At 49.5% G+C, this 26,549-nt stretch overlaps 10 non-coding genes and 4 pseudogenes across 10 annotated transcripts; all 14 read left to right on the top strand.

Annotated features, from left to right (window-relative positions):
* Positions 1–751: 751 nt before the first annotated feature.
* On the top strand, positions 752–942 carry LOC142268790 (U2 spliceosomal RNA). Its single transcript, XR_012734402.1, has one exon. It is a non-coding gene; the product is annotated as a U2 spliceosomal RNA (small nuclear RNA).
* A 1,387-nt stretch (positions 943–2,329) lies between these two features.
* Positions 2,330–2,520, top strand: LOC142268787 (U2 spliceosomal RNA). Its single transcript, XR_012734400.1, has one exon. It is a non-coding gene; the product is annotated as a U2 spliceosomal RNA (small nuclear RNA).
* Positions 2,521–3,907: 1,387 nt separating this feature from the next.
* On the top strand, positions 3,908–4,098 carry LOC142268786 (U2 spliceosomal RNA). Its single transcript, XR_012734399.1, has one exon. It is a non-coding gene; the product is annotated as a U2 spliceosomal RNA (small nuclear RNA).
* A 1,387-nt stretch (positions 4,099–5,485) lies between these two features.
* LOC142268785 (U2 spliceosomal RNA) lies at positions 5,486–5,676 on the top strand. Its single transcript, XR_012734398.1, has one exon. It is a non-coding gene; the product is annotated as a U2 spliceosomal RNA (small nuclear RNA).
* A 1,387-nt stretch (positions 5,677–7,063) lies between these two features.
* Positions 7,064–7,254, top strand: LOC142268784 (U2 spliceosomal RNA). Its single transcript, XR_012734397.1, has one exon. It is a non-coding gene; the product is annotated as a U2 spliceosomal RNA (small nuclear RNA).
* A 1,387-nt stretch (positions 7,255–8,641) lies between these two features.
* LOC142268783 (U2 spliceosomal RNA) lies at positions 8,642–8,832 on the top strand. Its single transcript, XR_012734396.1, has one exon. It is a non-coding gene; the product is annotated as a U2 spliceosomal RNA (small nuclear RNA).
* A 1,388-nt stretch (positions 8,833–10,220) lies between these two features.
* On the top strand, positions 10,221–10,411 carry LOC142268782 (U2 spliceosomal RNA). The gene has a single exon (XR_012734395.1). It is a non-coding gene; the product is annotated as a U2 spliceosomal RNA (small nuclear RNA).
* A 1,387-nt stretch (positions 10,412–11,798) lies between these two features.
* On the top strand, positions 11,799–11,925 carry LOC142268750 (U2 spliceosomal RNA; annotated as a pseudogene).
* A 689-nt stretch (positions 11,926–12,614) lies between these two features.
* On the top strand, positions 12,615–12,807 carry LOC142268796 (U2 spliceosomal RNA). The gene has a single exon (XR_012734404.1). It is a non-coding gene; the product is annotated as a U2 spliceosomal RNA (small nuclear RNA).
* A 1,387-nt stretch (positions 12,808–14,194) lies between these two features.
* On the top strand, positions 14,195–14,284 carry LOC142268806 (U2 spliceosomal RNA; annotated as a pseudogene).
* A 5,443-nt stretch (positions 14,285–19,727) lies between these two features.
* Positions 19,728–19,933, top strand: LOC142268793 (U2 spliceosomal RNA; annotated as a pseudogene).
* Positions 19,934–21,320: 1,387 nt separating this feature from the next.
* On the top strand, positions 21,321–21,511 carry LOC142268781 (U2 spliceosomal RNA). The gene has a single exon (XR_012734394.1). It is a non-coding gene; the product is annotated as a U2 spliceosomal RNA (small nuclear RNA).
* A 1,387-nt stretch (positions 21,512–22,898) lies between these two features.
* Positions 22,899–23,089, top strand: LOC142268780 (U2 spliceosomal RNA). The gene has a single exon (XR_012734393.1). It is a non-coding gene; the product is annotated as a U2 spliceosomal RNA (small nuclear RNA).
* A 1,387-nt stretch (positions 23,090–24,476) lies between these two features.
* On the top strand, positions 24,477–24,640 carry LOC142268804 (U2 spliceosomal RNA; annotated as a pseudogene).
* Positions 24,641–26,549: the final 1,909 nt, after the last annotated feature.

Here is a 26,549-nt window from a genome sequence, read left to right as displayed (position 1 = left end):
AGAATTACTACTTTCAATAAGTACACTTAAACGGCTAATTGGGAATAGAAAAACTGTAAAAAGCCCTCTGAGAAAGCCCCCCTCTAACCTTTGATAGTAAGCTTTTCTGTAGTCTGCCTGTTGATGTATTTTCCGTTTGAACTGTGCACAACATGAAGAGACGGAACACTGGCGGCTTGTCACAATGCCCCCCGATGACATCACAATAGCGCTGCTGCCTAGAAAACAAGCTGCGCAGAAGAAGTTGTTCTTTGGGTGGGAGGGTGGGCTAGTGGAAGGAGGGGGCAATCTCTTTTTTTCCCGGGTGGTAGGGGGATGACAGGAGAAGGGAAGCGGGTGGTGAGAAAGGTACAGAGGGCAGGGTTTGGGGGCTGGGAAGGAAAGGGAAAAGATTAGGGTTTGGGGATGATGAAAGGGCTTTCTACGGGTAAGGATGGCAAAGGGTAGCAGTGACGGAAAGTCAGGCAACCTGTCCTGTCCGTCTTTTTGTATCGTGAATTGGAAAGACTGCAAGGGGGAGGGGAGTTGCTTGCGCCCTAAAGGAGGAGTTATTCAGATTCATTGCAGTGGGCGGCGGCTGCAAAACGCACCATTCTTCTTGTTTTGGCTCTGCAAAGCAGCCTTTTCAAGGGTTGGCTTGGGTGACAAAATGTCTTGTGTAGGCGTGGGTTTGTCTCCCTCTCGCTCTCTCTCCCTAAGATGTGTCCGGCATAGGCCAGGGTGCCACTCGAGGCCCAAACCAATTCTGGTTATCGCTTCTCGGCCTTTTGGCTAAGATCAAGTGTAGTATCTGTTCTTATCAGTTTAATATCTGATACGTCCCCTATCTGGGGACCATATATTAAATGGATTTTTAGAACAGGGAGATGGAAAAAGAGCTTGCTCTGTCCACTCCACGCATTGACCTGGTATTGCAGTACCTCCAGGAACGGTGCACCCCTTCTTAACCCAGTTTCCAAAAGCAGAACTCAATTCACCTGATTCATATTAGCCCGATTTAATGAATTGGAAGAAAGCATACGTCTTCATATGCACCTCAATTTGGCCCATTCACTTTTCACACTTCCTCCTTTTGTTTTTTATCTTTCACACTTTTGACTTTCTTTATTCATCCAAATAGCAAACTCATCACCACTCAACCTGACCAACTCGGCTATGTCCCCGTGCTGCAGTTCTCTGTCTTATCTAGATCATTTGCAATTGAATGGAATAGATCCCTTTTGGACAAAGTGGATTCACCTGCTGCTGCAGTGACCACAGGTGTGATAACATCTAGAATTGGCATCTGGTGCGATCTCTCCGCTTCCACTCCAAAGAAAGTTACCTGTTTATTCCTATCATGCATTGGTTTTTGGGGTTTTCTTTGAGTAATGATGATCTCTTTAGTAGTCTGTTGGCGCCCTCTCCTGGAGGAATAGTTTGCTTGCTCTTGGACATTCTAAAAGAGAGGTCATGATAGACATTGAGCTTCTGAGCTCAATTGGGGACAGTCATGGGTGATGAATGTTTGCAACCTACTGCGAAGCCTCATACCGCAATATAAGGAACGTCAAATACTAAGAAAGGGCGGCCTATGAAAGAATTACTACTTTCAATAAGTACACTTAAACGGCTAATTGGGAATAGAAAAACTGTAAAAAGCCCTCTGAGAAAGCCCCCCTCTAACCTTTGATAGTAAGCTTTTCTGTAGTCTGCCTGTTGATGTATTTTCCGTTTGAACTGTGCACAACATGAAGAGACGGAACACTGGCGGCTTGTCACAATGCCCCCCGATGACATCACAATAGCGCTGCTGCCTAGAAAACAAGCTGCGCAGAAGAAGTTGTTCTTTGGGTGGGAGGGTGGGCTAGTGGAAGGAGGGGGCAATCTCTTTTTTTCCCGGGTGGTAGGGGGATGACAGGAGAAGGGAAGCGGGTGGTGAGAAAGGTACAGAGGGCAGGGTTTGGGGGCTGGGAAGGAAAGGGAAAAGATTAGGGTTTGGGGATGATGAAAGGGCTTTCTACGGGTAAGGATGGCAAAGGGTGGCAGTGACGGAAAGTCAGGCAACCTGTCCTGTCCGTCTTTTTGTATCGTGAATTGGAAAGACTGCAAGGGGGAGGGGAGTTGCTTGCGCCCTAAAGGAGGAGTTATTCAGATTCATTGCAGTGGGCGGCGGCTGCAAAACGCACCATTCTTCTTGTTTTGGCTCTGCAAAGCAGCCTTTTCAAGGGTTGGCTTGGGTGACAAAATGTCTTGTGTAGGCGTGGGTTTGTCTCCCTCTCGCTCTCTCTCCCTAAGATGTGTCCGGCATAGGCCAGGGTGCCACTCGAGGCCCAAACCAATTCTGGTTATCGCTTCTCGGCCTTTTGGCTAAGATCAAGTGTAGTATCTGTTCTTATCAGTTTAATATCTGATACGTCCCCTATCTGGGGACCATATATTAAATGGATTTTTAGAACAGGGAGATGGAAAAAGAGCTTGCTCTGTCCACTCCACGCATTGACCTGGTATTGCAGTACCTCCAGGAACGGTGCACCCCTTCTTAACCCAGTTTCCAAAAGCAGAACTCAATTCACCTGATTCATATTAGCCCGATTTAATGAATTGGAAGAAAGCATACGTCTTCATATGCACCTCAATTTGGCCCATTCACTTTTCACACTTCCTCCTTTTGTTTTTTATCTTTCACACTTTTGACTTTCTTTATTCATCCAAATAGCAAACTCATCACCACTCAACCTGACCAACTCGGCTATGTCCCCGTGCTGCAGTTCTCTGTCTTATCTAGATCATTTGCAATTGAATGGAATAGATCCCTTTTGGACAAAGTGGATTCACCTGCTGCTGCAGTGACCACAGGTGTGATAACATCTAGAATTGGCATCTGGTGCGATCTCTCCGCTTCCACTCCAAAGAAAGTTACCTGTTTATTCCTATCATGCATTGGTTTTTGGGGTTTTCTTTGAGTAATGATGATCTCTTTAGTAGTCTGTTGGCGCCCTCTCCTGGAGGAATAGTTTGCTTGCTCTTGGACATTCTAAAAGAGAGGTCATGATAGACATTGAGCTTCTGAGCTCAATTGGGGACAGTCATGGGTGATGAATGTTTGCAACCTACTGCGAAGCCTCATACCGCAATATAAGGAACGTCAAATACTAAGAAAGGGCGGCCTATGAAAGAATTACTACTTTCAATAAGTACACTTAAACGGCTAATTGGGAATAGAAAAACTGTAAAAAGCCCTCTGAGAAAGCCCCCCTCTAACCTTTGATAGTAAGCTTTTCTGTAGTCTGCCTGTTGATGTATTTTCCGTTTGAACTGTGCACAACATGAAGAGACGGAACACTGGCGGCTTGTCACAATGCCCCCCGATGACATCACAATAGCGCTGCTGCCTAGAAAACAAGCTGCGCAGAAGAAGTTGTTCTTTGGGTGGGAGGGTGGGCTAGTGGAAGGAGGGGGCAATCTCTTTTTTTCCCGGGTGGTAGGGGGATGACAGGAGAAGGGAAGCGGGTGGTGAGAAAGGTACAGAGGGCAGGGTTTGGGGGCTGGGAAGGAAAGGGAAAAGATTAGGGTTTGGGGATGATGAAAGGGCTTTCTACGGGTAAGGATGGCAAAGGGTGGCAGTGACGGAAAGTCAGGCAACCTGTCCTGTCCGTCTTTTTGTATCGTGAATTGGAAAGACTGCAAGGGGGAGGGGAGTTGCTTGCGCCCTAAAGGAGGAGTTATTCAGATTCATTGCAGTGGGCGGCGGCTGCAAAACGCACCATTCTTCTTGTTTTGGCTCTGCAAAGCAGCCTTTTCAAGGGTTGGCTTGGGTGACAAAATGTCTTGTGTAGGCGTGGGTTTGTCTCCCTCTCGCTCTCTCTCCCTAAGATGTGTCCGGCATAGGCCAGGGTGCCACTCGAGGCCCAAACCAATTCTGGTTATCGCTTCTCGGCCTTTTGGCTAAGATCAAGTGTAGTATCTGTTCTTATCAGTTTAATATCTGATACGTCCCCTATCTGGGGACCATATATTAAATGGATTTTTAGAACAGGGAGATGGAAAAAGAGCTTGCTCTGTCCACTCCACGCATTGACCTGGTATTGCAGTACCTCCAGGAACGGTGCACCCCTTCTTAACCCAGTTTCCAAAAGCAGAACTCAATTCACCTGATTCATATTAGCCCGATTTAATGAATTGGAAGAAAGCATACGTCTTCATATGCACCTCAATTTGGCCCATTCACTTTTCACACTTCCTCCTTTTGTTTTTTATCTTTCACACTTTTGACTTTCTTTATTCATCCAAATAGCAAACTCATCACCACTCAACCTGACCAACTCGGCTATGTCCCCGTGCTGCAGTTCTCTGTCTTATCTAGATCATTTGCAATTGAATGGAATAGATCCCTTTTGGACAAAGTGGATTCACCTGCTGCTGCAGTGACCACAGGTGTGATAACATCTAGAATTGGCATCTGGTGCGATCTCTCCGCTTCCACTCCAAAGAAAGTTACCTGTTTATTCCTATCATGCATTGGTTTTTGGGGTTTTCTTTGAGTAATGATGATCTCTTTAGTAGTCTGTTGGCGCCCTCTCCTGGAGGAATAGTTTGCTTGCTCTTGGACATTCTAAAAGAGAGGTCATGATAGACATTGAGCTTCTGAGCTCAATTGGGGACAGTCATGGGTGATGAATGTTTGCAACCTACTGCGAAGCCTCATACCGCAATATAAGGAACGTCAAATACTAAGAAAGGGCGGCCTATGAAAGAATTACTACTTTCAATAAGTACACTTAAACGGCTAATTGGGAATAGAAAAACTGTAAAAAGCCCTCTGAGAAAGCCCCCCTCTAACCTTTGATAGTAAGCTTTTCTGTAGTCTGCCTGTTGATGTATTTTCCGTTTGAACTGTGCACAACATGAAGAGACGGAACACTGGCGGCTTGTCACAATGCCCCCCGATGACATCACAATAGCGCTGCTGCCTAGAAAACAAGCTGCGCAGAAGAAGTTGTTCTTTGGGTGGGAGGGTGGGCTAGTGGAAGGAGGGGGCAATCTCTTTTTTTCCCGGGTGGTAGGGGGATGACAGGAGAAGGGAAGCGGGTGGTGAGAAAGGTACAGAGGGCAGGGTTTGGGGGCTGGGAAGGAAAGGGAAAAGATTAGGGTTTGGGGATGATGAAAGGGCTTTCTACGGGTAAGGATGGCAAAGGGTGGCAGTGACGGAAAGTCAGGCAACCTGTCCTGTCCGTCTTTTTGTATCGTGAATTGGAAAGACTGCAAGGGGGAGGGGAGTTGCTTGCGCCCTAAAGGAGGAGTTATTCAGATTCATTGCAGTGGGCGGCGGCTGCAAAACGCACCATTCTTCTTGTTTTGGCTCTGCAAAGCAGCCTTTTCAAGGGTTGGCTTGGGTGACAAAATGTCTTGTGTAGGCGTGGGTTTGTCTCCCTCTCGCTCTCTCTCCCTAAGATGTGTCCGGCATAGGCCAGGGTGCCACTCGAGGCCCAAACCAATTCTGGTTATCGCTTCTCGGCCTTTTGGCTAAGATCAAGTGTAGTATCTGTTCTTATCAGTTTAATATCTGATACGTCCCCTATCTGGGGACCATATATTAAATGGATTTTTAGAACAGGGAGATGGAAAAAGAGCTTGCTCTGTCCACTCCACGCATTGACCTGGTATTGCAGTACCTCCAGGAACGGTGCACCCCTTCTTAACCCAGTTTCCAAAAGCAGAACTCAATTCACCTGATTCATATTAGCCCGATTTAATGAATTGGAAGAAAGCATACGTCTTCATATGCACCTCAATTTGGCCCATTCACTTTTCACACTTCCTCCTTTTGTTTTTTATCTTTCACACTTTTGACTTTCTTTATTCATCCAAATAGCAAACTCATCACCACTCAACCTGACCAACTCGGCTATGTCCCCGTGCTGCAGTTCTCTGTCTTATCTAGATCATTTGCAATTGAATGGAATAGATCCCTTTTGGACAAAGTGGATTCACCTGCTGCTGCAGTGACCACAGGTGTGATAACATCTAGAATTGGCATCTGGTGCGATCTCTCCGCTTCCACTCCAAAGAAAGTTACCTGTTTATTCCTATCATGCATTGGTTTTTGGGGTTTTCTTTGAGTAATGATGATCTCTTTAGTAGTCTGTTGGCGCCCTCTCCTGGAGGAATAGTTTGCTTGCTCTTGGACATTCTAAAAGAGAGGTCATGATAGACATTGAGCTTCTGAGCTCAATTGGGGACAGTCATGGGTGATGAATGTTTGCAACCTACTGCGAAGCCTCATACCGCAATATAAGGAACGTCAAATACTAAGAAAGGGCGGCCTATGAAAGAATTACTACTTTCAATAAGTACACTTAAACGGCTAATTGGGAATAGAAAAACTGTAAAAAGCCCTCTGAGAAAGCCCCCCTCTAACCTTTGATAGTAAGCTTTTCTGTAGTCTGCCTGTTGATGTATTTTCCGTTTGAACTGTGCACAACATGAAGAGACGGAACACTGGCGGCTTGTCACAATGCCCCCCGATGACATCACAATAGCGCTGCTGCCTAGAAAACAAGCTGCGCAGAAGAAGTTGTTCTTTGGGTGGGAGGGTGGGCTAGTGGAAGGAGGGGGCAATCTCTTTTTTTCCCGGGTGGTAGGGGGATGACAGGAGAAGGGAAGCGGGTGGTGAGAAAGGTACAGAGGGCAGGGTTTGGGGGCTGGGAAGGAAAGGGAAAAGATTAGGGTTTGGGGATGATGAAAGGGCTTTCTACGGGTAAGGATGGCAAAGGGTGGCAGTGACGGAAAGTCAGGCAACCTGTCCTGTCCGTCTTTTTGTATCGTGAATTGGAAAGACTGCAAGGGGGAGGGGAGTTGCTTGCGCCCTAAAGGAGGAGTTATTCAGATTCATTGCAGTGGGCGGCGGCTGCAAAACGCACCATTCTTCTTGTTTTGGCTCTGCAAAGCAGCCTTTTCAAGGGTTGGCTTGGGTGACAAAATGTCTTGTGTAGGCGTGGGTTTGTCTCCCTCTCGCTCTCTCTCCCTAAGATGTGTCCGGCATAGGCCAGGGTGCCACTCGAGGCCCAAACCAATTCTGGTTATCGCTTCTCGGCCTTTTGGCTAAGATCAAGTGTAGTATCTGTTCTTATCAGTTTAATATCTGATACGTCCCCTATCTGGGGACCATATATTAAATGGATTTTTAGAACAGGGAGATGGAAAAAGAGCTTGCTCTGTCCACTCCACGCATTGACCTGGTATTGCAGTACCTCCAGGAACGGTGCACCCCTTCTTAACCCAGTTTCCAAAAGCAGAACTCAATTCACCTGATTCATATTAGCCCGATTTAATGAATTGGAAGAAAGCATACGTCTTCATATGCACCTCAATTTGGCCCATTCACTTTTCACACTTCCTCCTTTTGTTTTTTATCTTTCACACTTTTGACTTTCTTTATTCATCCAAATAGCAAACTCATCACCACTCAACCTGACCAACTCGGCTATGTCCCCGTGCTGCAGTTCTCTGTCTTATCTAGATCATTTGCAATTGAATGGAATAGATCCCTTTTGGACAAAGTGGATTCACCTGCTGCTGCAGTGACCACAGGTGTGATAACATCTAGAATTGGCATCTGGTGCGATCTCTCCGCTTCCACTCCAAAGAAAGTTACCTGTTTATTCCTATCATGCATTGGTTTTTGGGGTTTTCTTTGAGTAATGATGATCTCTTTAGTAGTCTGTTGGCGCCCTCTCCTGGAGGAATAGTTTGCTTGCTCTTGGACATTCTAAAAGAGAGGTCATGATAGACATTGAGCTTCTGAGCTCAATTGGGGACAGTCATGGGTGATGAATGTTTGCAACCTACTGCGAAGCCTCATACCGCAATATAAGGAACGTCAAATACTAAGAAAGGGCGGCCTATGAAAGAATTACTACTTTCAATAAGTACACTTAAACGGCTAATTGGGAATAGAAAAACTGTAAAAAGCCCTCTGAGAAAGCCCCCCTCTAACCTTTGATAGTAAGCTTTTCTGTAGTCTGCCTGTTGATGTATTTTCCGTTTGAACTGTGCACAACATGAAGAGACGGAACACTGGCGGCTTGTCACAATGCCCCCCGATGACATCACAATAGCGCTGCTGCCTAGAAAACAAGCTGCGCAGAAGAAGTTGTTCTTTGGGTGGGAGGGTGGGCTAGTGGAAGGAGGGGGCAATCTCTTTTTTTCCCGGGTGGTAGGGGGATGACAGGAGAAGGGAAGCGGGTGGTGAGAAAGGTACAGAGGGCAGGGTTTGGGGGCTGGGAAGGAAAGGGAAAAGATTAGGGTTTGGGGATGATGAAAGGGCTTTCTACGGGTAAGGATGGCAAAGGGTGGCAGTGACGGAAAGTCAGGCAACCTGTCCTGTCCGTCTTTTTGTATCGTGAATTGGAAAGACTGCAAGGGGGAGGGGAGTTGCTTGCGCCCTAAAGGAGGAGTTATTCAGATTCATTGCAGTGGGCGGCGGCTGCAAAACGCACCATTCTTCTTGTTTTGGCTCTGCAAAGCAGCCTTTTCAAGGGTTGGCTTGGGTGACAAAATGTCTTGTGTAGGCGTGGGTTTGTCTCCCTCTCGCTCTCTCTCCCTAAGATGTGTCCGGCATAGGCCAGGGTGCCACTCGAGGCCCAAACCAATTCTGGTTATCGCTTCTCGGCCTTTTGGCTAAGATCAAGTGTAGTATCTGTTCTTATCAGTTTAATATCTGATACGTCCCCTATCTGGGGACCATATATTAAATGGATTTTTAGAACAGGGAGATGGAAAAAGAGCTTGCTCTGTCCACTCCACGCATTGACCTGGTATTGCAGTACCTCCAGGAACGGTGCACCCCTTCTTAACCCAGTTTCCAAAAGCAGAACTCAATTCACCTGATTCATATTAGCCCGATTTAATGAATTGGAAGAAAGCATACGTCTTCATATGCACCTCAATTTGGCCCATTCACTTTTCACACTTCCTCCTTTTGTTTTTTATCTTTCACACTTTTGACTTTCTTTATTCATCCAAATAGCAAACTCATCACCACTCAACCTGACCAACTCGGCTATGTCCCCGTGCTGCAGTTCTCTGTCTTATCTAGATCATTTGCAATTGAATGGAATAGATCCCTTTTGGACAAAGTGGATTCACCTGCTGCTGCAGTGACCACAGGTGTGATAACATCTAGAATTGGCATCTGGTGCGATCTCTCCGCTTCCACTCCAAAGAAAGTTACCTGTTTATTCCTATCATGCATTGGTTTTTGGGGTTTTCTTTGAGTAATGATGATCTCTTTAGTAGTCTGTTGGCGCCCTCTCCTGGAGGAATAGTTTGCTTGCTCTTGGACATTCTAAAAGAGAGGTCATGATAGACATTGAGCTTCTGAGCTCAATTGGGGACAGTCATGGGTGATGAATGTTTGCAACCTACTGCGAAGCCTCATACCGCAATATAAGGAACGTCAAATACTAAGAAAGGGCGGCCTATGAAAGAATTACTACTTTCAATAAGTACACTTAAACGGCTAATTGGGAATAGAAAAACTGTAAAAAGCCCTCTGAGAAAGCCCCCCTCTAACCTTTGATAGTAAGCTTTTCTGTAGTCTGCCTGTTGATGTATTTTCCGTTTGAACTGTGCACAACATGAAGAGACGGAACACTGGCGGCTTGTCACAATGCCCCCCGATGACATCACAATAGCGCTGCTGCCTAGAAAACAAGCTGCGCAGAAGAAGTTGTTCTTTGGGTGGGAGGGTGGGCTAGTGGAAGGAGGGGGCAATCTCTTTTTTTCCCGGGTGGTAGGGGGATGACAGGAGAAGGGAAGCGGGGTGGTGAGAAAGGTACAGAGGGCAGGGTTTGGGGGCTGGGAAGGAAAGGGAAAAGATTAGGGTTTGGGGATGATGAAAGGGCTTTCTACGGGTAAGGATGGCAAAGGGTGGCAGTGACGGAAAGTCAGGCAACCTGTCCTGTCCGTCTTTTTGTATCGTGAATTGGAAAGACTGCAAGGGGGAGGGGAGTTGCTTGCGCCCTAAAGGAGGAGTTATTCAGATTCATTGCAGTGGGCGGCGGCTGCAAAACGCACCATTCTTCTTGTTTTGGCTCTGCAAAGCAGCCTTTTCAAGGGTTGGCTTGGGTGACAAAATGTCTTGTGTAGGCGTGGGTTTGTCTCCCTCTCGCTCTCTCTCCCTAAGATGTGTCCGGCATAGGCCAGGGTGCCACTCGAGGCCCAAACCAATTCTGGTTATCGCTTCTCGGCCTTTTGGCTAAGATCAAGTGTAGTATCTGTTCTTATCAGTTTAATATCTGATACGTCCCCTATCTGGGGACCATATATTAAATGGATTTTTAGAACAGGGAGATGGAAAAAGAGCTTGCTCTGTCCACTCCACGCATTGACCTGGTATTGCAGTACCTCCAGGAACGGTGCACCCCTTCTTAACCCAGTTTCCAAAAGCAGAACTCAATTCACCTGATTCATATTAGCCCGATTTAATGAATTGGAAGAAAGCATACGTCTTCATATGCACCTCAATTTGGCCCATTCACTTTTCACACTTCCTCCTTTTGTTTTTTATCTTTCACACTTTTGACTTTCTTTATTCATCCAAATAGCAAACTCATCACCACTCAACCTGACCAACTCGGCTATGTCCCCGTGCTGCAGTTCTCTGTCTTATCTAGATCATTTGCAATTGAATGGAATAGATCCCTTTTGGACAAAGTGGATTCACCTGCTGCTGCAGTGACCACAGGTGTGATAACATCTAGAATTGGCATCTGGTGCGATCTCTCCGCTTCCACTCCAAAGAAAGTTACCTGTTTATTCCTATCATGCATTGGTTTTTGGGGTTTTCTTTGAGTAATGATGATCTCTTTAGTAGTCTGTTGGCGCCCTCTCCTGGAGGAATAGTTTGCTTGCTCTTGGACATTCTAAAAGAGAGGTCATGATAGACATTGAGCTTCTGAGCTCAATTGGGGACAGTCATGGGTGATGAATGTTTGCAACCTACTGCGAAGCCTCATACCGCAATATAAGGAACGTCAAATACTAAGAAAGGGCGGCCTATGAAAGAATTACTACTTTCAATAAGTACACTTAAACGGCTAATTGGGAATAGAAAAACTGTAAAAAGCCCTCTGAGAAAGCCCCCCTCTAACCTTTGATAGTAAGCTTTTCTGTAGTCTGCCTGTTGATGTATTTTCCGTTTGAACTGTGCACAACATGAAGAGACGGAACACTGGCGGCTTGTCACAATGCCCCCCGATGACATCACAATAGCGCTGCTGCCTAGAAAACAAGCTGCGCAGAAGAAGTTGTTCTTTGGGTGGGAGGGTGGGCTAGTGGAAGGAGGGGGCAATCTCTTTTTTTCCCGGGTGGTAGGGGGATGACAGGAGAAGGGAAGCGGGTGGTGAGAAAGGTACAGAGGGCAGGGTTTGGGGGCTGGGAAGGAAAGGGAAAAGATTAGGGTTTGGGGATGATGAAAGGGCTTTCTACGGGTAAGGATGGCAAAGGGTGGCAGTGACGGAAAGTCAGGCAACCTGTCCTGTCCGTCTTTTTGTATCGTGAATTGGAAAGACTGCAAGGGGGAGGGGAGTTGCTTGCGCCCTAAAGGAGGAGTTATTCAGATTCATTGCAGTGGGCGGCGGCTGCAAAACGCACCATTCTTCTTGTTTTGGCTCTGCAAAGCAGCCTTTTCAAGGGTTGGCTTGGGTGACAAAATGTCTTGTGTAGGCGTGGGTTTGTCTCCCTCTCGCTCTCTCTCCCTAAGATGTGTCCGGCATAGGCCAGGGTGCCACTCGAGGCCCAAACCAATTCTGGTTATCGCTTCTCGGCCTTTTGGCTAAGATCAAGTGTAGTATCTGTGAGGCTCGGCAGATGCAATGCACACTGGAAGGTTGCGCTTGCTAGTACTCTTGATGTATAGTATATTCATCTAGAGGAAAACATGGCCCTACCAGGATCGAGGCTATTAGACTGAGTAAGTGTGGGGGGCTATGGTGCAATGTGCCCCAGGACTGACGACCCTGGAGTGAGTCTGAGCTTGCTGGCTTGGGACCCCGGCGAGCCTTGGGCTCTGTAGCACACCGTACCTTGCCCTTTCATACTTTCTGAGCATATTGCTCTATCCCGGCCTTCTGGCTAGGAAGGGAAATTTTTATAATCATGGTCGGAGGTCCGTTCAGCTTTGGGCTGAGAAACCAACACCCGGTTGGAGGTCCGGGTCAGCTTCGGCTGAGAAACCAACACCCGGTTGGAGGTCTGGGTCAGCTTCGGCTGAGAAACCAACACCCGGTTGGAGGTCCGGGTCAGCTTCGGCTGAGAAACCAACACCCGGTTGGAGGTCCGGTTAGCCTTGGGCTGAGAAACCAACACCGGTTGACGGTCCGGGCAGTTTCGGCTGCGAAACCAACAACTAGTAGCTCTCTACTCCACTTGGGTAAGATGCCTGGGTGGACGCTGGGAGCAACGACAAGGCTCAACCAGGCTTCGGCTTGGGGGAGCACCGAAGATCCCTGACCCTTGCTGTGGCCTTCTGGCTCGGAGGGACGGGGTTGATTTTTGGGGACCCTCTCCTCACGGAGGGGTCCACACGAATCCTAGCCTTTGCACTGTTTTTGGTGTGACTTCGGTCATGCATTTTTTGCGGTGCTTTGGAAAGCTTCATTAAATCAAAAATCTGTTCTTATCAGTTTAATATCTGATACGTCCCCTATCTGGGGACCATATATTAAATGGATTTTTAGAACAGGGAGATGGAAAAAGAGCTTGCTCTGTCCACTCCACGCATTGACCTGGTATTGCAGTACCTCCAGGAACGGTGCACCCCTTCTTAACCCAGTTTCCAAAAGCAGAACTCAATTCACCTGATTCATATTAGCCCGATTTAATGAATTGGAAGAAAGCATACGTCTTCATATGCACCTCAATTTGGCCCATTCACTTTTCACACTTCCTCCTTTTGTTTTTTATCTTTCACACTTTTGACTTTCTTTATTCATCCAAATAGCAAACTCATCACCACTCAACCTGACCAACTCGGCTATGTCCCCGTGCTGCAGTTCTCTGTCTTATCTAGATCATTTGCAATTGAATGGAATAGATCCCTTTTGGACAAAGTGGATTCACCTGCTGCTGCAGTGACCACAGGTGTGATAACATCTAGAATTGGCATCTGGTGCGATCTCTCCGCTTCCACTCCAAAGAAAGTTACCTGTTTATTCCTATCATGCATTGGTTTTTGGGGTTTTCTTTGAGTAATGATGATCTCTTTAGTAGTCTGTTGGCGCCCTCTCCTGGAGGAATAGTTTGCTTGCTCTTGGACATTCTAAAAGAGAGGTCATGATAGACATTGAGCTTCTGAGCTCAATTGGGGACAGTCATGGGTGATGAATGTTTGCAACCTACTGCGAAGCCTCATACCGCAATATAAGGAACGTCAAATACTAAGAAAGGGCGGCCTATGAAAGAATTACTACTTTCAATAAGTACACTTAAACGGCTAATTGGGAATAGAAAAACTGTAAAAAGCCCTCTGAGAAAGCCCCCCTCTAACCTTTGATAGTAAGCTTTTCTGTAGTCTGCCTGTTGATGTATTTTCCGTTTGAACTGTGCACAACATGAAGAGACGGAACACTGGCGGCTTGTCACAATGCCCCCCGATGACATCACAATAGCGCTGCTGCCTAGAAAACAAGCTGCGCAGAAGAAGTTGTTCTTTGGGTGGGAGGGTGGGCTAGTGGAAGGAGGGGGCAATCTCTTTTTTTCCCGGGTGGTAGGGGGATGACAGGAGAAGGGAAGCGGGTGGTGAGAAAGGTACAGAGGGCAGGGTTTGGGGGCTGGGAAGGAAAGGGAAAAGATTAGGGTTTGGGGATGATGAAAGGGCTTTCTACGGGTAAGGATGGCAAAGGGTGGCAGTGACGGAAAGTCAGGCAACCTGTCCTGTCCGTCTTTTTGTATCGTGAATTGGAAAGACTGCAAGGGGGAGGGGAGTTGCTTGCGCCCTAAAGGAGGAGTTATTCAGATTCATTGCAGTGGGCGGCGGCTGCAAAACGCACCATTCTTCTTGTTTTGGCTCTGCAAAGCAGCCTTTTCAAGGGTTGGCTTGGGTGACAAAATGTCTTGTGTAGGCGTGGGTTTGTCTCCCTCTCGCTCTCTCTCCCTAAGATGTGTCCGGCATAGGCCAGGGTGCCACTCGAGGCCCAAACCAATTCTGGTTATCGCTTCTCGGCCTTTTGGCTAAGATCAAGTGTAGTATCTGTTCTTATCAGAACAAACTGAGCTAGCTACACTTGACGAGATACGATCAGGGAGACGAGCTCCGAAGCCCAGCCGAGACCGGAAGAGGGAGATCGGACGGAAGAAGAGCTTGGCAGAAAGAAGCAAGAAGACGAAGCCTCGGAGAAGACTTGGGGAGACCAGAGGAACTTCGAGGAGGAACACAGCGGGAGAAGACACCCGGAGAAGAATCCAAGATCCAGCTCCGGGAACTCAAGCAGGAACCAGCCATGGCAAGCAAGCCAGAGAAGGCAGCCAAGAAGGCTCAGGACCCAGGGACCTCCAGGAAGGCTCATCCAGAGGCTTCTTCGGCCCAAGAGGCCCCTACCTCCGACGCCAGCCAGCCGGAGGGAGCCCGGACGCTGCCTGAAAAGGCTCCAACCCTGGAGCCTTGGATGCGGCAGACGGTCGCCCTGAAGCTAAAGGCGGTGGATGGTAGGTTGCCGGACATGTCCAGCGACGTGTTCTGCAAGAAGATGATTCTGGATCAGGGCTTCTCCAGGGCGGAAACCCTGAGTGTCCAGACCTTCATGACTGGCATTTTTCTGGTAACCTTTGCCACGGTGAATGCCTGCAGGAGATACTGGGAGGCGATGAACGCAGCGATGCCGGACTCCCCTTTTCATTCTTTTTTAGGATCCTGTCCTATACAGAGGGATGAGAAGAGGATCACGGTCTCCATGCGGAACCCGCACACCCCAGGAAGAGACATCTCCACGTTCCTGGGACGTCTCTGCACAGTGGTGAGGGAGCCATCCCACATCCTTAACGGCAACGGATTCTGGACGGGTAAGTGGTCAGTAACCGTTCGACTCTACAGGGAACCAGCATCCGAGGATGGTCTCCAGCACCTGCCCCCGACATTCTCTCTGGGAAACTCCTTTGGTCTCATCTACTACCCGGACATGCCACACAACTGCAGGAAATGTGGCGGGAAAGGGCATTCGATGAAGACCTGCAAGGAGGACGCCTGCAGGGTTTGCCGGGTGACAGGACACAGCTCCAAGGACTGCCCAAAGAAGAAGACTTGCAACCTATGTGGACAGGCGGACCACCTTTACAAGGACTGCCCACAGCGGGAGAAATCCTGGGCAAGGGTTGCCGCGGCGACCCAGTATCGGGTAGTCACAGCTTCGTCGACCAAGGCAGCTACGACCAAGGGCACAGAGGCCAAGGACAAGGCGGCCAAGAACCCGGCGACCGTGGCTCCAGCCGATGCCCCAGCAGCCACGGAGTCCAGGGAAAAGAAGGGTAAGAAAACTGTTGCCCCCTCCCTGGTCCCCCCCCCTGTCACCCCTGTCCAAACCCCTCCCCCCCCGGCCAACCCTACTGAGGATTCCACTACCTCCACCTCATTTCCCTACTCCTCAGTTGGTCTCCTCACCCCCCCCCCAAAGCCCACTCTCCCTCCCCAGACCATGAGAGCAGAGGGCCTCAGCACTCTTGCACTTTTCACCGAGGAGGATTTTCCAGCTCTTGTCTCCTCAGGTACAGGCCAAAGGAAAAGGAAGGTGGAAGATAGTCCTGTCGCAGAACCTTCCAAGCTGTTCATTGTGGACCCCAATCCACCCCAGGAAGAGGAGGATGGCCTCCTCCCAGAACCGGACGTGTTGGAGCAGACGGTGGAGTCCCTTGTGGCCGAAGAAGAAATGGAGGAGTCGGAAGCCACTGAGGCACCATCCCTGCTCGATCAGCTAGAAGAAGAGGGTCTGCTGGAGATACCCTTACCAGCAGGTGCCAAAGAGGAAGAACCGCCCGACCGGAGTGGTAACTAAGGCACACCGCCTGCTCTAACTTTCTCTTTCCTCCAATGACTGCTAACATTAACATCTTTTCCATTAATGTTAGGAGCATCAGAGACAAGTTCCGACGTCAGACAATTTTTGCGTTCCTTAACACTCAGTCTAGTGATGTATTTTTCCTGCAGGAATGCTCCCTTCCCTCCTCTAGGTCCTTCAACCATCTGGCCAGGGAGTGGACCCATGGCCCATCCTACTGGTCTGGCGGGGGCGACTGTAGGTCCGCGGGGGTCGCCGTGCTGATCAGGGGAAGCGCCTTCACATTGGACTCTGTTCAGGAAATCGTCTGCGGCAGGTTACTGCTCGTGGATGGCACCTGGGCGGGAGAACCTGTCAGGTTCATCAATGTGTATGCTTCTCCTGTGAAGAGCGATCGACTGGAGCTCCTCCAAGCCCTGCGCCCTCAGCTCGCTACCGCCAGGACGGTAGTGATGGCCGGGGATTTCAACTGCCCGATTGAGGAGGATGGACGCAGTTCTGGAACGGCTGCCAAGTTGGACGTCACATCCAAACTGCTCATTGAGATGGTGACCGAAGCCTCTCTTGTGGACGTTGTTGGCTCCATCGGACACGGATCCGTGAACTATTCATGGTGCCGATCCGATGGCTCGCTGCGTTCCAGGATTGACTTTGTGTTTACCTCTCGGGCGGTTGGGCGGAGTGGACACTCGATGGTCCCCTGCTTCTTCTCTGACCACAGAGCCATTCACTTTCAAGGTGTGCTGGGCCATGGCTTCCCCATTGGCCCGGGCTCCTGGAAGCTGAACTGCTCTCTGCTGGAAAAGGGTGAGATTCTGGAGGAGCTTAGAGCTGCCTACTCCACGTGGCGGGCCTACAAGGCGGGCTTCCAGTCTGTTTCTGACTGGTGGGAATACGTTAAACTCGAGTTCCGTTTCTTCTTTCAGGCAAAGAGTCAACAACAGGCGTGTCTGAAGAGGAGGGACTTCAGGAGACTCCAGCGTGAGCTGCGTTCCCTGCAGGACCTTCTTCGATGCGGCTGGGACGTGAGAGAGGAGCTGGAGGAGACTAAGAGGAGCCTGAAAAGGCACTTCGAGGAGGAGTCCGAGCGAATTGTCTTCCGTTCCAAAGTGGAGAACCTGGAGAAGGGTGAGAAATGTAACTCGTTCTTTTTCAGGAAACTCCACGCCGGTCACACGCCCATGAATGAACTACGAGACGAGAGTGGAAGCATACGACGCGGGAAAGAGAATGTGATGAAGGTCGTCAGCGACTTCTACAGCGAACTCTACGCTCGCAAGACTACTGACCCCGAGGCCGCCGATAAGTTCCTTTCAGGTATCACTAACCATCTTGACCCTGCAGACGCGGCGGCCATGGACGTTCCTCTGACGGTGGACGAGCTGCTCTCGGCCGCCAAATCCTTTAGTTCTGGCAGGACACCGGGCAGTGACGGCCTCCCAGCAGAGCTCTATGTAGCGCTGGGAGACCTAATCTGTCCGGACCTGTTAGGGCTGTATGAGGAGATGGTGGTGGAGGGCAGAATGCCTCCATCTCTGAGGGAAGGAATGGTCACGATCCTGTACAAGCGTAAAGGAGAGAGGTGCGACCTGAAGAATTGGCGTCCCATCACCCTTCTGAATGTCGACTACAAGATCCTGGCCAAGACGATGGCAACGAGACTGAAGACGGTTATCGGACGGATCATCCACCCGGATCAGACCTGCGGCATCCCCGGACGTCGCATCGCAGACAGCCTGGCTCTCATGCGGGACACGGTCGAGTACATCAAAGCCCGCCGGGTGCACGCAGCCCTGATCTCGTTGGATCAGGAAAAGGCCTTCGACCGTGTTTCCCATGAGTTCCTGGGCAAAGCTCTGCACAGGTTAGGTTTGGGTAACATGTTTTGTTTGTATGTCCAACTAATGTATTTTGATATTCACAGCTCGGTGTTGGTAAACGGCTGGAAGACTGACCCCTTCCCGGTCCTCTCAGGGGTCAGACAAGGCTGCCCTCTGTCACCTCTTCTTTTTGTTTGTGTTATAGAACTCTTTGCAGAGGCTATCCGGCGGAATGGAGAGATCAGAGGGATCACCGCACCAGGACCAGAACGCTTCGAGGTCAAGTGCTCGCTCTACATGGACGACGTGACCGTCTTCTGCGCGGACCGGCGCTCAGTCGACACCCTCGTCCAGACCTGTGAGACCTTCGGACGGGCTTCGGGAGCCAAAGTCAACTGCGGGAAGTCGGAAGCCATGCTCTTCGGGGACTGGCAGCCGGCCTCTTCCGCCCCCTTCCCTTTCAGCATCCAGCCGGATTTCATCAAGGTTCTTGGAGTCTGGTTCGGGAAGGAAGGAGCAGCCCTCAAGTCCTGGGAGGAACGCTTGACCAAGATCACCCAACGGATCGGTCTGTGGAGCCTCAGACGCCTCACCTGTGAGGGCAAAGCACTGGTCCTGCGTAACGAGGTACTGCCCGTGCTGCAGTACACGGCCCAGGCCTGGCCCCCCCTTGCCACCGTGTGCAGGGCCATTACCAGGACGGTGTTTCGTTTTGTCTGGGGATCCAAGATGGACAGAGTAAAGCGGAGCATCATGTACAAGGATCCTCGCAAGGGTGGGAAGGGCGTACCCGATATCCCCACCCTCCTGCGATCCTCCTTCGTATGTGACTGCGTTCGCCGAACTCTGCGAGTCAAGAGAGGTTCCGCGGGTGGGTCCATGTCTCGCTTCTTCCTGCTCCCCCTTTGGAGACGGTTAGGCTGGGACAAGTGGGACAGCTCCTTCCCCTACAACTGGACGGCGCCATGGTTCTACGGAGACGTGGTTCGGTTTGTGAGGGAACACCAACTGGAGGGACTCAAGCCTGATTTGTGGAAGCCAAAGACTATCCACAAACTCATCAGAGCCAAGGACGAAATGGAGAACATTCCAGGACTTCATCACGACACACTGGAGACTGTTTGGACAAACGTGTCATCGGCTGGATTGACCAACGGGCACAAGGACTTGTCATGGATGGCGATACAGGGCGGACTGCCCGTCCGGTCATTCATGCACGCCCGGAACCTGTGCAAAACCCGGTACTGCCCAAGGTGCCCCTTCGTGGAGGAAACATCGCTGCACGCCTTTTGGGACTGCCGTTTCGCACAGCGCCTGTTGGTTGCCCTGGAGGATGACCTGAGGAACTCCGTCCCCAGAGGGAGCCTATCGTACCATTCCGTACTTTATGGACTCTTCCCTGGGACTCACACCGTTGGAGCCATCCAGGAGGCTTGGCGCCTTATGAACTGCTTTAAGGACGCTATTTGGGTCGCCAGGAACCGGCTCATCTTGAAGAGGGAGAGGATGTCTATCCAGGATTGCCGCAGGCTGATCCACAGCCTGCTCAGAGACTATTCCATCATGGACAGTCCGGACGACAGCGCCGAGGAGGAGGTTTAGACCTCTTCCATGCCCCCTCCCTCCTTTTCCCGTTATGTGCGTCTTTCAATAAAGCTTCGGGCCTGTGATTTCCCCACCCTATCCCCCTTTTCCCCTACCCCCATCCCCCAATCGCCGGTTCGTCGTTATTTATTGTCTAACTTTTTCTTTCAGCTTGAGTGTTATGGATAAGCATAGGAGCGTGATGTATAGTTTAGTGCGTCGTACTCTATGGCTATGTAAGAAGGATTGTATATTTCTGTGTGTACGGGGCTGCGGCACTGTACACGGTTTGTTACCTTTTTGTGAGTAGTGCATGATAATAAAGATGCTGTTAAATCAAAAAAATCTGTTCTTATCAGTTTAATATCTGATACGTCCCCTATCTGGGGACCATATATTAAATGGATTTTTAGAACAGGGAGATGGAAAAAGAGCTTGCTCTGTCCACTCCACGCATTGACCTGGTATTGCAGTACCTCCAGGAACGGTGCACCCCTTCTTAACCCAGTTTCCAAAAGCAGAACTCAATTCACCTGATTCATATTAGCCCGATTTAATGAATTGGAAGAAAGCATACGTCTTCATATGCACCTCAATTTGGCCCATTCACTTTTCACACTTCCTCCTTTTGTTTTTTATCTTTCACACTTTTGACTTTCTTTATTCATCCAAATAGCAAACTCATCACCACTCAACCTGACCAACTCGGCTATGTCCCCGTGCTGCAGTTCTCTGTCTTATCTAGATCATTTGCAATTGAATGGAATAGATCCCTTTTGGACAAAGTGGATTCACCTGCTGCTGCAGTGACCACAGGTGTGATAACATCTAGAATTGGCATCTGGTGCGATCTCTCCGCTTCCACTCCAAAGAAAGTTACCTGTTTATTCCTATCATGCATTGGTTTTTGGGGTTTTCTTTGAGTAATGATGATCTCTTTAGTAGTCTGTTGGCGCCCTCTCCTGGAGGAATAGTTTGCTTGCTCTTGGACATTCTAAAAGAGAGGTCATGATAGACATTGAGCTTCTGAGCTCAATTGGGGACAGTCATGGGTGATGAATGTTTGCAACCTACTGCGAAGCCTCATACCGCAATATAAGGAACGTCAAATACTAAGAAAGGGCGGCCTATGAAAGAATTACTACTTTCAATAAGTACACTTAAACGGCTAATTGGGAATAGAAAAACTGTAAAAAGCCCTCTGAGAAAGCCCCCCTCTAACCTTTGATAGTAAGCTTTTCTGTAGTCTGCCTGTTGATGTATTTTCCGTTTGAACTGTGCACAACATGAAGAGACGGAACACTGGCGGCTTGTCACAATGCCCCCCGATGACATCACAATAGCGCTGCTGCCTAGAAAACAAGCTGCGCAGAAGAAGTTGTTCTTTGGGTGGGAGGGTGGGCTAGTGGAAGGAGGGGGCAATCTCTTTTTTTCCCGGGTGGTAGGGGGATGACAGGAGAAGGGAAGCGGGTGGTGAGAAAGGTACAGAGGGCAGGGTTTGGGGGCTGGGAAGGAAAGGGAAAAGATTAGGGTTTGGGGATGATGAAAGGGCTTTCTACGGGTAAGGATGGCAAAGGGTGGCAGTGACGGAAAGTCAGGCAACCTGTCCTGTCCGTCTTTTTGTATCGTGAATTGGAAAGACTGCAAGGGGGAGGGGAGTTGCTTGCGCCCTAAAGGAGGAGTTATTCAGATTCATTGCAGTGGGCGGCGGCTGCAAAACGCACCATTCTTCTTGTTTTGGCTCTGCAAAGCAGCCTTTTCAAGGGTTGGCTTGGGTGACAAAATGTCTTGTGTAGGCGTGGGTTTGTCTCCCTCTCGCTCTCTCTCCCTAAGATGTGTCCGGCATAGGCCAGGGTGCCACTCGAGGCCCAAACCAATTCTGGTTATCGCTTCTCGGCCTTTTGGCTAAGATCAAGTGTAGTATCTGTTCTTATCAGTTTAATATCTGATACGTCCCCTATCTGGGGACCATATATTAAATGGATTTTTAGAACAGGGAGATGGAAAAAGAGCTTGCTCTGTCCACTCCACGCATTGACCTGGTATTGCAGTACCTCCAGGAACGGTGCACCCCTTCTTAACCCAGTTTCCAAAAGCAGAACTCAATTCACCTGATTCATATTAGCCCGATTTAATGAATTGGAAGAAAGCATACGTCTTCATATGCACCTCAATTTGGCCCATTCACTTTTCACACTTCCTCCTTTTGTTTTTTATCTTTCACACTTTTGACTTTCTTTATTCATCCAAATAGCAAACTCATCACCACTCAACCTGACCAACTCGGCTATGTCCCCGTGCTGCAGTTCTCTGTCTTATCTAGATCATTTGCAATTGAATGGAATAGATCCCTTTTGGACAAAGTGGATTCACCTGCTGCTGCAGTGACCACAGGTGTGATAACATCTAGAATTGGCATCTGGTGCGATCTCTCCGCTTCCACTCCAAAGAAAGTTACCTGTTTATTCCTATCATGCATTGGTTTTTGGGGTTTTCTTTGAGTAATGATGATCTCTTTAGTAGTCTGTTGGCGCCCTCTCCTGGAGGAATAGTTTGCTTGCTCTTGGACATTCTAAAAGAGAGGTCATGATAGACATTGAGCTTCTGAGCTCAATTGGGGACAGTCATGGGTGATGAATGTTTGCAACCTACTGCGAAGCCTCATACCGCAATATAAGGAACGTCAAATACTAAGAAAGGGCGGCCTATGAAAGAATTACTACTTTCAATAAGTACACTTAAACGGCTAATTGGGAATAGAAAAACTGTAAAAAGCCCTCTGAGAAAGCCCCCCTCTAACCTTTGATAGTAAGCTTTTCTGTAGTCTGCCTGTTGATGTATTTTCCGTTTGAACTGTGCACAACATGAAGAGACGGAACACTGGCGGCTTGTCACAATGCCCCCCGATGACATCACAATAGCGCTGCTGCCTAGAAAACAAGCTGCGCAGAAGAAGTTGTTCTTTGGGTGGGAGGGTGGGCTAGTGGAAGGAGGGGGCAATCTCTTTTTTTCCCGGGTGGTAGGGGGATGACAGGAGAAGGGAAGCGGGTGGTGAGAAAGGTACAGAGGGCAGGGTTTGGGGGCTGGGAAGGAAAGGGAAAAGATTAGGGTTTGGGGATGATGAAAGGGCTTTCTACGGGTAAGGATGGCAAAGGGTGGCAGTGACGGAAAGTCAGGCAACCTGTCCTGTCCGTCTTTTTGTATCGTGAATTGGAAAGACTGCAAGGGGGAGGGGAGTTGCTTGCGCCCTAAAGGAGGAGTTATTCAGATTCATTGCAGTGGGCGGCGGCTGCAAAACGCACCATTCTTCTTGTTTTGGCTCTGCAAAGCAGCCTTTTCAAGGGTTGGCTTGGGTGACAAAATGTCTTGTGTAGGCGTGGGTTTGTCTCCCTCTCGCTCTCTCTCCCTAAGATGTGTCCGGCATAGGCCAGGGTGCCACTCGAGGCCCAAACCAATTCTGGTTATCGCTTCTCGGCCTTTTGGCTAAGATCAAGTGTAGTATCTGTTCTTATCAGTTTAATATCTGATACGTCCCCTATCTGGGGACCATATATTAAATGGATTTTTAGAACAGGGAGATGGAAAAAGAGCTTGCTCTGTCCACTCCACGCATTGACCTGGTATTGCAGTACCTCCAGGAACGGTGCACCCCTTCTTAACCCAGTTTCCAAAAGCAGAACTCAATTCACCTGATTCATATTAGCCCGATTTAATGAATTGGAAGAAAGCATACGTCTTCATATGCACCTCAATTTGGCCCATTCACTTTTCACACTTCCTCCTTTTGTTTTTTATCTTTCACACTTTTGACTTTCTTTATTCATCCAAATAGCAAACTCATCACCACTCAACCTGACCAACTCGGCTATGTCCCCGTGCTGCAGTTCTCTGTCTTATCTAGATCATTTGCAATTGAATGGAATAGATCCCTTTTGGACAAAGTGGATTCACCTGCTGCTGCAGTGACCACAGGTGTGATAACATCTAGAATTGGCATCTGGTGCGATCTCTCCGCTTCCACTCCAAAGAAAGTTACCTGTTTATTCCTATCATGCATTGGTTTTTGGGGTTTTCTTTGAGTAATGATGATCTCTTTAGTAGTCTGTTGGCGCCCTCTCCTGGAGGAATAGTTTGCTTGCTCTTGGACATTCTAAAAGAGAGGTCATGATAGACATTGAGCTTCTGAGCTCAATTGGGGACAGTCATGGGTGATGAATGTTTGCAACCTACTGCGAAGCCTCATACCGCAATATAAGGAACGTCAAATACTAAGAAAGGGCGGCCTATGAAAGAATTACTACTTTCAATAAGTACACTTAAACGGCTAATTGGGAATAGAAAAACTGTAAAAAGCCCTCTGAGAAAGCCCCCCTCTAACCTTTGATAGTAAGCTTTTCTGTAGTCTGCCTGTTGATGTATTTTCCGTTTGAACTGTGCACAACATGAAGAGACGGAACACTGGCGGCTTGTCACAATGCCCCCCGATGACATCACAATAGCGCTGCTGCCTAGAAAACAAGCTGCGCAGAAGAAGTTGTTCTTTGGGTGGGAGGGTGGGCTAGTGGAAGGAGGGGGCAATCTCTTTTTTTCCCGGGTGGTAGGGGGATGACAGGAGAAGGGAAGCGGGTGGTGAGAAAGGTACAGAGGGCAGGGTTTGGGGGCTGGGAAGGAAAGGGAAAAGATTAGGGTTTGGGGATGATGAAAGGGCTTTCTACGGGTAAGGATGGCAAAGGGTGGCAGTGACGGAAAGTCAGGCAACCTGTCCTGTCCGTCTTTTTGTATCGTGAATTGGAAAGACTGCAAGGGGGAGGGGAGTTGCTTGCGCCCTAAAGGAGGAGTTATTCAGATTCATTGCAGTGGGCGGCGGCTGCAAAACGCACCATTCTTCTTGTTTTGGCTCTGCAAAGCAGCCTTTTCAAGGGTTGGCTTGGGTGACAAAATGTCTTGTGTAGGCGTGGGTTTGTCTCCCTCTCGCTCTCTCTCCCTAAGATGTGTCCGGCATAGGCCAGGGTGCCACTCGAGGCCCAAACCAATTCTGGTTATCGCTTCTCGGCCTTTTGGCTAAGATCAAGTGTAGTATCTGTTCTTATCGCTTCTCGGCCTTTTGGCTAAGATCAAGTGTAGTGTTGTTCGAAGAGGTGGTTTAAGCTCCAGGCCACCTTAGTACAATGATACAATGCACACTGGAAGGTTGCGCTTGCTAGTACTCTGGGTGAATAGTATATTCATCTAGTGGAAAACATGGCCCTACCAGGATCGAGGCTATTAGACTGAGTAAGGGTGGGGGGCTATGGTACAACGTGCCCCAGGACTGACGACCCTGGAGTGAGTCTGAGCTTGCTGGCTTGGGACCCCGGCAAGCCTTGGGCTCTGTAGCACACCGTACCTTGCCTTTTCATACTTTTTGAGCATATTACCCTATCCCGGCCTTCTGGCTAGGAAGGGAAATTTTTATAATCCCGGTCGGAGGTCTGGTCAGCTTTGGGCTGAGAAACTAACACCCGGTTGGAGGTCCGGGTCAGCTTCGGCTGAGAAACCAACACCCGGTTGGAGGTCTGGGTCAGCTTCGGCTGAGAAACCAACACCCGGTTGGAGGTCCGGTTAGCCTTGGGCTGAGAAACCAACACCGGTTGACGGTCCGGGCAGTTTCGGCTGCGAAACCAACAACTAGTAGCTCTCTACTCCACTTGGGTAAGATGCCTGGGTGGACGCTGGGAGCAACGACAAGGCTCAACCGGGCTTCGGCTTGGGGGAGCACCGAAGATCCCTGACCCTTGCTGTGGCCTTCTGGCTCGGAGGGACAGGGTTGATTTTTGGGGACCCTCTCCTCACGGTGGGGTCCACACGAATCCTAGCCTTTGCACTGTTTTTGGTGTGACTTCGGTCATGCATTTTTTGTGGTGCTTTGGAAAGCTTCATTAAATCAAAATCTGTTCTTATCAGAACAAACTGAGCTAGCTACACTTGACGAGATACGATCAGGGAGACGAGCTCCGAAGCCCAGCCGAGACCGGAAGAGGGAGATCGGACGGAAGAAGAGCTTGGCAGAAAGAAGCAAGAAGACGAAGGCTCGGAGAAGACTTGGGGAGACCAGAGGAACTTCGAGGAGGAACACAGCGGGAGAAGACACCCGGAGAAGAATCCAAGATCCAGCTCCGGGAACTCAAGCAGGAACCAGCCATGGCAAGCAAGCCAGAGAAGGCAGCCAAGAAGGCTCAGGACCCAGGGACCTCCAGGAAGGCTCATCCAGAGGCTTCTTCGGCCCAAGAGGCCCCTACCTCCGACGCCAGCCAGCCGGAGGGAGCCCGGACGCCGCCTGAAAAGGCTCCAACCCTGGAGCCTTGGATGCGGCAGACGGTCGCCCTGAAGCTAAAGGCGGTGGATGGTAGGTTGCCGGACATGTCCAGCGACGTGTTCTGCAAGAAGATGATTCTGGATCAGGGCTTCTCCAGGGCGGAAACCCTGAGTGTCCAGACCTTCATGACTGGCATTTTTCTGGTAACCTTTGCCACGGTGAATGCCTGCAGGAGATACTGGGAGGCGATGAACGCAGCGATGCCGGACTCCCCTTTTCATTCTTTTTTAGGATCCTGTCCTATACAGAGGGATGAGAAGAGGATCACGGTCTCCATGCGGAACCCGCACACCCCAGGAAGAGACATCTCCACGTTCCTGGGACGTCGCTGCACAGTGGTGAGGGAGCCATCCCACATCCTTAACGGCAACGGATTCTGGACGGGTAAGTGGTCAGTAACCGTTCGACTCTACAGGGAACCAGCATCCGAGGATGGTCTCCAGCACCTGCCCCCGACATTCTCTCTGGGAAACTCCTTTGGTCTCATCTACTACCCGGACATGCCACACAACTGCAGGAAATGTGGCGGGAAAGGGCATTCGATGAAGACCTGCAAGGAGGACGCCTGCAGGGTTTGCCGGGTGACGGGACACAGCTCCAAGGACTGCCCAAAGAAGAAGACTTGCAACCTATGTGGACAGGCGGACCACCTTTACAAGGACTGCCCACAGCGGGAGAAATCCTGGGCAAGGGTTGCCGCGGTGACCCAGTATCGGGTAGTCACAGCTTCGTCGACCAAGGCAGCTACGACCAAGGCCA

Source organism: Anomaloglossus baeobatrachus, unplaced genomic scaffold (assembly GCF_048569485.1).
Source record: "Anomaloglossus baeobatrachus isolate aAnoBae1 unplaced genomic scaffold, aAnoBae1.hap1 Scaffold_3096, whole genome shotgun sequence".
NCBI classification, from domain to species: Eukaryota; Metazoa; Chordata; class Amphibia; order Anura; family Aromobatidae; genus Anomaloglossus; species Anomaloglossus baeobatrachus.
The sequence above is the reverse complement of the archived record's forward strand: the minus strand, read 5'-3'. Positions and strand labels throughout refer to the sequence as shown.